The sequence below is a fragment of the Spinacia oleracea genome, chromosome 4, assembly GCF_020520425.1.
Source record: "Spinacia oleracea cultivar Varoflay chromosome 4, BTI_SOV_V1, whole genome shotgun sequence".
NCBI classification, from domain to species: domain Eukaryota; kingdom Viridiplantae; phylum Streptophyta; class Magnoliopsida; order Caryophyllales; family Amaranthaceae; genus Spinacia; species Spinacia oleracea.
The window spans coordinates 148407442-148422471 of record NC_079490.1 but is presented as its reverse complement, the minus strand read 5'-3'; positions in this window follow the sequence as shown (position 1 = coordinate 148422471).

The window sequence follows — 15030 nt, the reverse complement described above, 5'->3', positions numbered from 1 at the left end:
TGTTGAGTTTGGGGGGGAGAGATATTAGGGATTTTGTTTTCGAAGAGGAATTCGTTCCACTTTCATCCATTGTTGAAAACAATGATCAAGATGCAGTTATTGGAATTGTTCAAGAAACAGTCCAAGAGCAGTAAGACAATATCGAAGATATCCCTAATCAAGATCAACAAGTCACACAGGTCATTCCTTAAGAACAAACTCAAGCACCTCAAGAACAAATTCCATAAGGAGATCCACTAGAGAAAGGAGAAGTGCAATTCCTGATGATTATGTTATATTTCTTCAGGAATATGAGGATGGCTCTTAAATACAGGAAGGTGATCCAATCAACTTCCATCAAGCTAGCCATGCAAAGTCCTAATTCTCAAAAGTGGATTGATGCCATGAATGAGGAGATTAAGTCCATGAAAGACAATGGTTTATGGGAAGTCATTGTATTACCTAAAGGTGTGAAACCTATTGGTTGTAAGTGGATATTTACAATAAAAAAGGATTCAAAGGGTAATATAGAGAGATATAAAGCTCTCCTTATCGCAAAAGGATATACTCAAAAGGAAGGCATTGATTATAAAGAGACTTTCTCTCTAGTTTCATCGAAAGACTCTTTTAGGATAATAATGGCACTAGTGGCACACTTTGACCTTGAGTTACATCAGATGGATGTAAAGACTGCGTTTCTAAATGGTGATATTGATGAGACAATTTATATGGTGTAATCAGAAAACTTTGTTTTAGGAGATGCAAAGAAAATGGTATGCAAAGAAATCCATATATATATGGACATAAGCAAGCTTCTTGTCAATGGTATTTCAAGTTTCATGAAGTAATCTTCTCATTTGGTTTTGAGATGAATGCAGTTGAAGATTGTATATACCATAAGTTCAGTGGGAGTAAGCACATTTTCCTGGTCTTGTATGTTGATGACATATTGCTTGCTAGTAATGATATAGGTTTATTGCATGAAACCAAGAGATTTCTATCAAACAAGTTTGAAATGAAAGATCTTGGTGAAGCATCCTTTGTATTAGGAATTGAGATACATCGAGATCGTTCTCGAGGTATTCTTGGATTATCACAAATGAACTATATCGAAAAGATTCTTAAAAGGTTTGGCATGCAAGATTGTAAGCCAGGTGATATCCCTGTGGCTAAAAGAGATAAGTTAAGTCTCGATCAATTTTCCAAAATTGAATTTGAAAGTAAAGAAATGCGAGAGATTCCTTATGCTTCGGCAGTGGGGACTCTTATGTATGCTCAAGTTTGTACGCGTTCGGATATTGCGTACATTGTTGGCATGTTAGGCTGATATTTAAGCAATCCGAGAATGGATCACTGGAAGACAGTCAAAAGGGTTATGTGATATCTTCAGAGAACAAAACACTGCATGCTCACATATAGGAGGTCGAGTCATATAGAGATCATTGGGTACTCCGACTCCGATTATGCTGTATGCCAAGACAGTTCTAGATCCACTTCAGGCTATGTTTATCTGCTTGCTGGAGGTGCTATATCCTGGAAGAGTGCTAAACAGGAACTTATAGCAACCTCTACTATGGAAGCAGAGTTTATCGCATGCTTTGAGGCATCTAATCATGCTCTATGCTTCGGAATTTGGTCATTGGACTGCGAATTGTAGATGGTATTGAAATACCACTAAAGATTCTTTATGACAATAGGTTTGCAGTGTTATTTTCTAATAACAACAAGAGCTCTTCAAAGTCAAAGCACATTGAAATTAAGTTTCGTGTTGTTAAAGAAAGAGTTTAGAGTGGAAAAGTGTCTATGGAACATATAGGAACAAACTCTATGGTTGCGGATCCACTTACTAAGGGATTACCACCCAAGGTCTTTCACGAGCACACTGCTCATATGGGTGTTATATAATTCGATGATGTTCAGGTTTAGTGGGAGTTTGTATTAGAATGTTCATTTGCTTAAAGAAACATATTTAGTATTTGGATTTTATGCTTCTGCAGAAATAAAGTTTTAAGTTTGTGGTATGATCTCACTTAAGATTTTGGTAGGACTAGTAGGAAATAGGCATGTTAGGATCACATTTCATGAAATTTTCATGCTACACATCCATACTTGATCTATATCATTTGGTTATGTTAATATACGTGATCATTGAGGGCTTAGTCACAATATAGATGACGAAAGTCGCTTTGGTTCTATGTTGGCATTATTAGTGGACGAGATTGTTCAGTGATACCTTTGGTAACGATAGCAATGATTTTGAGCTCATAAGGTTATACATATTACATAAGGTAATACATGTGGCCCAAGTGGGAGATTGTTAAAAATAATCATGTGGGCCCATGTATGACCGTATCCTAACACTTTAAAACATGTAAACTTGGAGTTACTATTGCAGCAATAGTGTTCTGCCTTTTTTGCCCCCACTCATATCTCTTTATTACTCATTGCCCTTCTGTCCATCTTATGCCACGTCGCTTCTTCATCCACCGTTGATCTTGTGCCACTTTCCCTCTTCGGTCTTCACCTCCATTGCTTCCCTTCCTCTTTGTTCTTTTGCGGGTTTCCCAGAACTCCTGATGAGTTGCTCCCTCTTTCTTCACCCTTTCTCTTTCCTCTGTGAATGTCGAATGTCGGTGCTCTCTCCTCTTAATTTTCTTCGATCTCTCCTCTTAATTTTCTTCCATTTTTGATCTTCACGTACTTTCCAGATTATTCTGTCTTCTACGAATGTGAAGATCAGAAATTGAAGAAAAAAATGTGCTATGGATTGCGATTGCCGGATTTTTCTCTCCTCCTCCAGCTTGCAATCAACACTCTCGCTTCGTCTTCTTCCTCCCTGGTATAATTCTATCTTCTCTGGTTTTGTTACATTAGGGTTCTATTTTCGGTTGTAATTGCTGCATTTGGGTTTTTAAGTGAATTGGCAAATTGATTTAGCGTTTTTGTTGCATGAATATGTTAATTTTATGATTAAATCGTATCATTTTGATTTCAATTGATTCCACTTTTGTTCAATTTTCTTCATCTTTGATTTTCAGTTGCCTTTTTTCTATTATTGATTGTAGCTCTGTTAATTTCTGTGGATGCATAGGAGATGAACAATCTTGCAATTCCAGAACCAAGGGCTTTTCCATGTATTGCTTCAGGTAATACTCTTTTTTTTTTTGATCTTAAAGTTTGCTGTGACAATATTTCGAATTCTAGAATTGGTAATCTGAGAATTTTTGTTGATTATCGTTTTAATTTTGATTAATTCAGTTTTTTGTTTTTGTCATTTTGTTTCTTTGAATGTATACAGTCTTGAAGTGAAAGGCCATTGGATGTTACCCATGCTCATGCTTTTGTTCAGGTATTATAGGTTTTGCTATCGTCTCTTTGTTTATGTTTACATCTTTCTGATCTGGGGTTTGTTTTTGAGGTCTTGATGGTTTGGGTTTTGTTTGACTAATCGTAAAAACCACAAGATATGTCTGGGGTTCTAATCTGGACTTTATAATGATATGCTATGAAAATCTGATCTTTGTATAGTGATATGCTTTGTAATATGGGATCAATAAAGGAGGTTAGGCTATCTTAGAGGAATTTTAGGTGTGGTATGCAAGATATGCGTGTTAGGTTGGGTTGCATATCATTCCAGTAAGAAGGCAATCCAATTCGTGGTGTATAGGAAGTTATGTAATGCTTATTGTCTTTACTGATTTGTAAAATTTTGGAAGCCAGATAAAGTGTTAAGCAATTATAATTTTCTTAGTATGCTTTGTCATTAATATTGGGTAAAAGGAAATGGGAGAAAACACAAATACGAAAAACTAAGCAACTTCTAAGCTGGCCCTTTAAACGTTTCAATTGTTTGTATTGATGGAATGATTATGACTTTAAATAACTTATAGTGTAGTTAAAAAGTTGTGCTTTAACTTACAGTGAAATTAGTATATACGGAGTACTTGAGTAAAAATAATTTCTTTAGGCATCCTCTTTTGATACACTGATGTGGTTGATGGGTGTGTATGATTTTGAAAAGATTGATTGGAGGGCTATCATGATGATGTCCCCCCCCCCCCCTCAGTCCCTCTCCCTCTCTATCTCTCTCCCCTCCGTGTGTGTCTCTTTCTCTAGCTTTAATATCTTTTTTGCTTCATTTGCGTTGAATTTATATATGAATTTATCAACTTATTCCCGTTTTTTCTTTCATTGATTTGCATGTTTAATGGTCCTATCGGTGCATGTTTCTTACTTTTTTCTTGAATTAACCAGTGTTAGAGTATGGCTCGCCACCACAATCTAATGTGTTTGAAATCAAGATAGGTTTGACAATTATAATAAGAATCAGGGGTAGTAGCAAGCTTTAAAAAGTTGTGCCGTCAGAATAAGACAGGATATTTGGGTCTGTTATTCTGGAACTTATTCTGGAACTGGTTTTCGGGTTTGTCTTTTATGTTAATTTTTTACTAACTTTGTAGATTCACATGTATTTCAATAGCTTTATTTTCCTTATATTTCCCTGTTAAATTGTTTACCAAGTGCTGTTTGTTTTATCGCGACACGTGTTATTGTCAAGTGGGTCTTAGGGTTTGTGACCAGCCTGAATGACGAGATTCTCACATTTGCTAAAAGTTTGTGATGCTTAAATTCTATTTTACACATTTTGTTTTGTACTAAGAATTGAGACTTATATGGTGATTCTTTCAATTTCAGTAACTTTTCTCGAGTTATGTTTATCATGCAATTGTTCAACTCGACTTGCAGGCTGCAGCAACTATGACATCAGTCTGAGAATTAGAAGAATATGGCAGATCCAATTGCAAGGGTTTCTGCTCAAGTTGGTGCATTGAGAAATGGGGTTCTTTAACAGAATCTAGGTAATGTTTTCTTGAGCTTGGTCGCACACATGACATTATGAGTTAGCAGGTCACTTGTTGTTACCATTTGCTATCTTCTATAGATTTTAGTTCTTGTTTGTGCCATTATTGAATGTTTCCTCATGATTATGCTTTTTTTTAATTTATAGTCATAAGCTGTAGTACGTCAAAGTTGGCCCTGCAGTGATATTTATGTCTCTAGCTGGCCCTAATCCACTCATGGTTCAAGTTCCCAGACCACCTACAGATGTCTGCGTGCTTTTGCTGAAGAACATTTTACAGCGTGATGGCTGAACCCAAACTACGTTGCTCCTGAAATTCTTGTCAATAGGGGATATAGTGAAGGAAATAATGCCCTTGGTCCAAGTATGCATTCTATGTTAAGTCTAATAAATGCGGTTCAGTATTAATTAACAAGTTAATAATTCAGTGAGATCAAGTGAGCTGAATGCCTAGCTAGAGGCCGCTTCAGTTCAAGTGGAATTAATGATATTAATCCACAGCTTACTCTTGACTGAACCCGTAGGGTCACACAAATAGTACGTAAACGGATCAAGTATTTAATGGCATTAAATACTCTATCTATGGATATTCGGAATCGACGGATCTTGGTTTCAGTGGGAGCTGAGATCGTCACAGGCAAGAAATGAATACTCCGGAAACGATGATATTGCCGGAAACGGAAATATGGATCGTATCGGAAATATAAATATTATCCAAGTCGTAGATGTTGCCGGAAACGGAAACATGGTACGTATCGGAAAATATTATCGGAAATGGAAATATTACCAGAATCAGAAATATTGCCGGAAACGGAAATATTGTCAGAATCGGAAATATTACCGGAATCGGAAAATAATTCCGGAAACGGAAATATTAAATATTTGTTCGAAACGGAAATTAATTCCGGAATCGGAAATGTTAAATATTGTTCGTATCGGAAATGAATTCCGGAATCGGAAATTTAATCGGAAGCGTATCGTACGAATAAGCATCGGACGAAGCCTGCCGGACGAGGGCCCAGCACGAAGCCAGGCCATCGCCCAGCAAGCCAAGCGCGCCACACGAACAGCCAAGGCCACGCCAGGCCCAGCGCAAGGCCAGGCCCAGCAGGCCGTGGCAGCGCGCGCAGCGCGCACAGCGCGCGCAGTGCGCGCGGATGCTTGCGTGGGCTTGTGGCTCGCGCAGGCCTCGCTGCGTGGGCTGCTGCTCGCACGCACGCATGGGCGGCCCATAGTGGCTGCCGTGTGTGTGTGCGTAAGTGTTTGTGTTCGTGCACGTTTCCTAAAACGTGCAGAGTTCGGTTAATGATTAAATTCCTAATTCTATTTGATAAATTAATTAAATTAGAGTTCTTGTAGGATTCTAGGTTTAATTAATTTGTATCTGAATAGGATTCCAATTCCCTTTCCATAACCCTATAAATATGTGGCCTGGGTTCACAATTTATAACGAGTTTAAAAGTATTCAAAGTGAGTTTTTGAGAGAAAAATTCAGCCACACATCTTGCTCAAAAGTGCCGAAAATTCTAGTACCTTAAGGGCGATTCTAGTTGGTCAATCTTAAGGCGGATCCGGACGTGCTGTGGACTATCTACGGAGGGACGACACTTGGAGTCCTAAAGACCCTTTCTTGCTCGGTTCGGGCGCAGCTAGGGAGGGCACGCAACAAAGAGTATGCATCTAAATTATGCTATATGATTATGTGTAAATAATATGTAATCCTGGGTTAATGGTTGTTTCCGCATGATTTATGTAATATCATATGTATCATAACCTAACAGTGGTATCAGAGCCCCTTATTATTTTCATAATTTAAATTGCATGAACATGGTTAAATATTACAAATTTGCAAGAATTAAAAGGGGTGATTAATTTTCGTAATTGTTAATTAATTGCAAATTGCGTTTATTTAATTATACGTACGCAGTTTTTCGGCAGTTTCTTCGTTACTCATCCAAATCGAGTGATTTTTGTGTCAATTCCGCATGTAAAAGGCATTCTAAAATTTTGACAAAATTGGTATTTTTCTGCCGAACCCAGAATTCTCAAATTCGAAGCCTAACTATGACTTTTCGAAGGTTTTAGTTTTTCGAATGCAAAATTTCGTAAATTTAAGATGTTAAATTAAATATTTGCGATTCTTGTTGATAAATCTTGAATTTTTGATTGACCTACTGCATATGTTTAACAAGTTTGAATGCCTAGTCTTGTTAATTATGCAATCTAATTTGTAATTATGATTAATTTGTTGAAAATTAGAATAATTTAGAATTAATTTGATTTTCATAATTAATTGTAATTTAATTAGAAACCCATGATTAAAAACCACCATAAAAATTGTATATTTATGATAAATTTTAAATTTTTATGACCTAGGCTTGAATCCATAACAATCGGAAATCAATTGGATAATAAATTTTCGATTTTTCGCCCTAAAATTATGAAATTAATAATATTTATTAATTTGTCATTAATTTTATAAATTTTAAATTTTTTATGCGATTCGTTCATATAACTTGCACGCACAAAGCAATGGACGCTTCGTGTTACCCTTAAGGGGTGTTGTATAATGCGGGCATGCGACGACGAGCAAGGGAGCTCGTCGCCCGTGCGGCACGAATGCAATGAGCAAGGGCGTAGTGCACGAGCACAAGGCAGCAGCCCTGCCTTGTGTCGTGGGCCACGAGCAATGGACGAATGGGCATGGGCGAAGGGCGAGCCAAGGCAGTCGCGTGTGGGCAGCAAGCGAGCTGCACCACAACGCGCACTGCCTCGCGCAAGAGCGCGCAGCCTCGCGCGCAGCGAGCGCAAGCTCGCGTGCCACGAGCGCTGCGCCCAGCGTTGCTCGCGCGCACAGCAAGCGATGGCTCGCGCGCACAGCGAGCGATGTCGCGCGCACAGCGAGCGATGGCTCGCGCGCACAGCGAGCGATGTCGCGCGCCCAGCGAGCGATGGCTCGCGCGCACTGCGAGCAATGGCTCGCGTGCGACGAGCGCTGGCGCGCGCGCAGCAAGCACCACAGCGTGCGATGGCTTGCGATGGAGATGCAGCAGCTATGCGACGAGCGCATGGGCTGCGCGCACATGGCCAGCGATGGCTGTGTGCGTGCGGCCCATGGGCGTGCAATGCGTAGGGTGTTTGTGTTACGATTAGATCGTTTTGAATGTTTAATTTGAAAATTTCAGTTCACGTAATTTTAATTAATTTTAAAATTAATAATTTAAATTATTTTCTTGGATTTTAATTTTGAATATTGTAATTATAATAAATTTTATTTATTCTAATTATTTTACTAAAATTAAAATCATGAATTAATTTAAACACGACTGAAATTAAATTAAACTTTTGGATTCAATTATAAATTTATATGAGCTTTAAATTTTAATTAAATTTGTATGTTTCCGGTTAGACTAGAAATACATTTTTATGTTTAAAATTAGTAAAGCATATGAATTTATTGGTTTGAGTGGGAGCGTATTTTAGTCATAAACTCTTGATTAGGTCTACAAATCCTTAAGGTTAAAACAACTTGATTAGAATTAATAAGGACTGAATAATTGGTAGATTATTGGTGCCCTTGATTAATTGCTACAAATGTTTACGTGATGCATAATGTGTTTTACTAACCAGATATGTGGGCCATTCATGATAATGAATGGGTGAATGGTATATATTGTATATGTACTGTTTTGCAGGTTATGAAGTGACTAGTATGGCCCAAATAGGATAGAAAATATGGTCTGCGTACCATTAATTTGAATGTAATTGGTCTAAAGTACCAAAGTTATTTTTCAATTCAAATATGGTCTGCGAACCATCAAATAGTTGTAATTAGTTATAGCTTATCCTATTTGAAGAAAATGGTGCCTCCCACGGAGATTTTCAAGACGGACTTTGAAGTTAAAGCTTCAAGATGAAGTCGGGCCATACTAGATCACAAATATCTTATGCATGTTTTAAGTTATTTATTGCTTTTAAATATGTCTTAAAATGCATGAGATCAAAAGCTTGATTATGTTGCATGATTAAGGATTTTAGTTCACTTAAAATCTAACCAACATAGTAAGAGCCTTAAGTTCCAAACTTAAAAATTGAGTTAAAAGGTGCCATGCCAAAATATACACTTGCTTGGATATCCTTTACATCAATCTAGTAATAGTTTTCGCTCAGCGAGGTGTTACTTATTGGTCCTAAAGGGGCAAGGTACACAAATAATTGTGAGTACATGTTAGTTTTGGTGAAACTCAACGATATAAGTAAGGAGTCCTTTTATGTCGTGGCAAATTCGATAGGTTTACCTAATAAGTTCTTAGACGTACCTATCAACCAAGAATAGTTTCTAGACTATTAGCAAAAGGCTTTTGCTTACCTAAGATGTTCTAGGATTAAGTCGACAAACTGTGCTTAGTTCTTCAATGATTTTAGGATCTTGGAATCATTTTATTCACACCTGCCGGAACACATAATTTGAATAAAATGCTTAATAAACATTGAATTATGCATGTATGCTAGAATTTAAGTTTATTAAGAGAAACTGTGAATGGTTATTTATTTGTTTATTCTTTTCAATTGTAGTTTTAATATGGCAAACAACAATCAAAACATCATCATGGGTTCTGAGCTTATGGTCAAGCTGAACCTGACAAATTTTCTTGAATGGGAAGCTAAGCTAGTTGAAATAGTCAAACTCAATGGACTTGAGTATGTACTGTCACATCCCATGCCAAGCTACTATGCCAGAGACATGACCCCTGAGAGATTTTACGCCTGGGATGCGGATCTCAAAAAGGTTATGAGTCTCATGCTGAACAATATCCCTGATGATTGGGCTAAAAGGTTTGTAGCCTATGAACCTTTTACGCTCATCAAGAATCTGAGGGATATCTGTCGTGGAAGAACGGAGGACAGGGACCTGAACGTCCATGAGTTGATTGAATCAATGTCTGGTCTAAAGGTTAGTTCTCCCAACAGGTGTTATAGGATGGAGGTCCAAGAAACACATGTTCAGCTCCTTCGCACTAAACAGAGGGTAGGCGTCCCACTGAGGTTCCATGTGGATCTTATGTGTTCATATTTTGATCGCCTAAGTCTACTAGGAACACCAATAAGCGAAAGGATGGCAGTCTCTTTCTTGCTCAATTCACTACACAGTGGGTTTGGTCGCTTCAAGCAACTATACCTAAGTGAACCAAGAGAAGAAACAGTTGCAGAATTTATTCACCTTGTCAGAAAGGCTGAAATAGTACTGGACTGTGAAGCCAAAGATTTACTCAAGGCTAGAAAGAGACCATTCAAGAAAGGTGGAAAGTCCAAGGGCAATGCTAAATCAAAGCAGGACAAGTCCACATCAAGCTGTCTTTATTGTGATGGAATAGGCCATTACAAAAGAGAATGTCCAAAGCTAAAGGAAGATCAGAAGAACGGAACAGTCGTTCCATCTTCAGGTATTTTCGTTATAGACTGTATACTTGCTAATTCAACTTCTTGGGTATTAGATACAGGTTGTGGCTCACACTTATGTTCCAATCCACAGGGACTAAGAAGAAGTAGAAAGTTAAGCAAGGGTGAAGTCGACCTACGAGTGGGAAATGGAGCACGGATTGCTGCATTAGCTGTAGGAACTTACTATTTGTCGTTGCCCTCCGGGCTAGTTTTGGAACTGGAAGAATGTTTCCATGTTCCAAGTCTTACTAAAAACATCATTTCAGTTTCTTGCTTAGATGCTAAGGGATTTTCCTTTTTAATAAAAGACAATAGTTGTTCGTTTTATTTTAAAGAGATGTTTTATGGATCTGCTAGATTAGTCAATGGACTTTATTTATTAGATCACGACAAACAAGTATATAACATAAATACCAAAAAGGCCAAAAAGGATGATTCAGATCTCACCTATCTGTGCCATTGTCGATTAGGCCATATAAACTTGAAACGCTTAGAAAGACTTCAAAAGGAAGGAATTCTAGAACCATTTGACTTAGAGGATTATGGTAAATGCGAATCACGTTTACTTGGCAAAATGACAAAGCAACCTTTCTCTAAAGTTGGAGAAAGAGCAAATGAACTATTGGGTTTAATCCATACAGATGTATGTGGACCAATGAGTACAAATGCTAGAGGTGGTTTCAGCTACTTTATCACTTTCACTGATGACTTCAGTAGATATGGTTATGTCTACCTAATGAAGCATAAGTCTGAATCCTTTGACAAATTCAAGGAATTTCAGAGTGAAGTAGAGAATCAATTAGGCAAGAAGATTAAGGCACTGCGGTCTGATAGAGGCGGTGAATATCTGAGCTATGAATTTGATGACCATCTGAAAGAATGTGGAATTCTATCAGAATTGACTCCTCCTGGAGCACCACAATGGAACGGTGTGTCGGAACGGAGGAACAGAACCTTGCTAGACATGGTCAGGTCAATGATGGGTCAGGCCAAACTTCCATTAGAATTTTGGGGACATGCACTAAATACAGCTGCACTCACTATAAATAGAGCTCCGTCTAAAGCTGTCGAAAAGACTCCATATGAATTATGGTTTGGAAAGCCTCCAAATGTGTCTTTTCTTAAGATTTGGGGATGTGAAGTATACGTCAAACGATTAATTTCAGACAAACTTCATCCAAAATCTGACAAATGTATCCTTGTGGGCTATCCAAAGGAAACAAAGGGGTATTACTTCTACAATACATCTGAGAACAAAGTGTTTGTTGCTCGAGATGGTGTCTTTTTGGAGAAAGATCACATTTCCAAAATGGCAAGTGGGAGAAAAATAGACCTCGAAGAAATTCGAGTCGAACAACAAACTCTAGAGAATGCTCAAGATGACATTCAGGATGAAACTCAGAGATCTTTAGAAGAATCTGGTGAGAATCATGGTCAATCTAGAAATGTTACCCCGCGTAGATCGCAAAGATATAGATCTCAACCGGAAAGGTACTTAGGTATTTTGACGAACGAGAGCTATGACGTTCTATTACTTGAAAGTGATGAACCTGCGACTTACAAACAAGCTATGACGAGCCCTAGCTCCAAGCAATGGCAAGAAGCCATGCAATCTGAATTAGACTCCATGTCTGAAAACCAAGTATGGGATTTGGTCGATTTGCCAGATGGCTACCAAGCCATTGGAAGCAAATGGGTTTTCAAACTGAAAAAGGACAAGGATGGGAAACTTGAAGTTTTCAAAGCTAGTTTGGTTGCAAAAGGTTACAGGCAAGTCCACGTGTGGATTACGATGAAACCTTTTCACCAGTTGCAATGCTAAAGTCTATTCGGATAATGTTAGCAATCGCTGCATATTACGATTACGAAATATGGCAGATGGATGTCAAAACTGCTTTCTTAAACGGCGTTTTAACAGAAACTGTGTTTATGACACAGCCTGAAGGTTTTGAGGATCCAAAGAATGCTAAAAAGGTATGCAAGCTAAAGAAGTCAATCTACGGATTGAAGCAGGCATCCAGGAGCTGGAATATACGTTTTGATGAAGCAGTCAGTGACTTTGGTTTCATCAAGAACGCAGACGAATCTTGTGTATACAAGAAGGTCAGTGGGAGAAAAATTTCTTTCCTAGTATTATATGTCGACGACATATTACTTATCGGAAATGACATTCCTATGTTGAACTCTGTCAAGATTTGGCTTGGGAAATGTTTTTCGATGAAGGATCTAGGAGAAGCACAGTACATATTGGGCATCAAGATTTACAGAGATAGATCTAAAAAGATGATTGGACTTAGTCAAAGCACTTATATCAATAAGGTGCTTGATAGGTTCAAGATGGCGGACTCCAAGCGAGGCTACCTACCCATGTCTCATGGAATGACTCTAAGCAAGACTCAGTGCCCGAAAACACTTGATGAGCGTAGACGAATGAATGGGATTCCATATGCATCATTGATTGGTTCAATAATGTATGCTATGATATGTACACGCCCGGATGTTGGGTACGCACTCAGTGCTACGAGCAGATACCAGTCAGACCCAGGAGAGGCGCATTGGACTGCTGCCAAGAACATTCTGAAGTACCTGAAAAGGCACAAAGATGACTTCCTGGTCTATGGTGGAGATGATGAATTAATTGTTAAAGGCTATACGGACGCAAGTTTCCAAACCAACAAAGATGATTTCAGATCACAGTCTGGGTTTGTCTTCTGCCTCAACGGAGGAGCAGTAAGCTGGAAAAGTGCTAAGCAAAGCACCATTGCGGATTCTACAACTGAAGCGGAGTACATTGCTGCACATGAAGCAGCAAAGGAAGCTATATGGCTAAGGAAGTTCATAGGTGAACTTGGTGTAGTCCCCTCCATTAAAGGACCAATAGCCCTGTATTGTGACAATAACGGAGCTATTTCACAGGCAAAAGAGCCTAGACACCACCAGAGAGTCAAGCATGTACTTCGTAGATTTCACCTTCTACGAGAGTTCGTTGAAAGAAAAGAAGTCGAGATAAGCAAAATTGGAACTGATGACAACATATCAGATCCATTAACTAAACCTCTGCCGCAGGCGAAGCACAACTCGCACACTGCAGCTATGGGAATCAAGCATATTGGAGAATGGCTTTGATGTCTCTGTTTAATGTTTTAAAGTTTTAGAGTTTAAATCTTTGTAAAACATTATTGGTTAATCATTCACAATAAATGAAAAGAATTCATTTTTCCATTTAATTTGTGGTTTATTAAATGATGAGTCCCTTCAATTTGACGATATATTCAAGATAGACTGTCAGGACCAGTCCTGTGACTAAGAAATGTCTATCAAGTGAACTTGAATGTCAAAGGTTGAAAATGGTCCCTAGTCGGAGTTTTCTATAAAATTGGACGCATAGAAAACGTTAGACGATTAGAATGCAAGATGACTAGTAGTTCTGTTTCTTGAACTATGTGGACATGGCAATGTTATAATCATTTGCATAGATACTTACTTTGGGAAGACTAGTATCGGACAAGACCTATGAAACTTTACTGTAAGAGATGAAAATCTGTCATAAGTAAATTTCATTAAATTATTAGACACTAAATCCTCAATACCTGAGTGATTTGAGATTACTTGTTTGAGAACTGGTTGCTTTGACGTTGACCAACCGTCGCACCGTAAAAGGAGGCTATAAAGGCAACGCTCAGGTAATCACCTATCAAACGAAGTCTAATCTCAAGATCACAAGATTGGGATTGTCCTCCCATAAATCGGGATGAGATGCTTAAAAGTTGTACAAGGCCACTCGGAGAGCTAGAAACTGTGAAATGCATGGCCGTGCTCGGATGAATCATAGGCTATGATTATCTGTTTATTTGATCAGTTGAACTCTGAAACCGAGAAACACCTCTGGACATAATAAGGATGACAACTCTTACCTTATGTTCAAGAGCAAGCATCGAGCGACAAAGGAATTAGGAAATGCACACTTGTCCCTAAGGACAAGTGGGAGACTGAAGGAAATAATGCCCTTGGTCCAAGTATGCATTCTATGTTAAGTCTAATAAATGCGGTTCAGTATTAATTAACAAGTTAATAATTCAGTGAGATCAAGTGAGCTGAATGCCTAGCTAGAGGCCGCTTCAGTTCAAGTGGAATTAATGATATTAATCCACAGCTTACTCTTGACTGAACCCGTAGGGTCACACAAATAGTACGTAAACGGATCAAGTATTTAATGGCATTAAATACTCTATCTATGGATATTCGGAATCGACGGATCTTGGTTTCAGTGGGAGCTGAGATCGTCACAGGCAAGAAATGAATACTCCGGAAACGATGATATTGCCGGAAACGGAAATATGGATCGTATCGGAAATATAAATATTATCCAAGTCGTAGATGTTGCCGGAAACGGAAACATGGTACGTATCGGAAAATATTATCGGAAATGGAAATATTACCAGAATCGGAAATATTGCCGGAAACGGAAATATTGTCAGAATCGGAAATATTACCGGAATCGGAAAATAATTCCGGAAATGGAAATATTAAATATTTTTTCGAAACGGAAATTAATTCCGGAATCGGAAATGTTAAATATTGTTCGTATCGGAAATGAATTCCGGAATCGGAAATTTAATCGGAAGCGTATCGTACGAATAAGCATCGGACGAAGCCTGCCGGACGAGGGCCCAGCACGAAGCCAGGCCATCGCCCAGCAAGCCAAGTGATATATGCGTTTTATATAGAGTTTTTACCCCCGTCCCTTA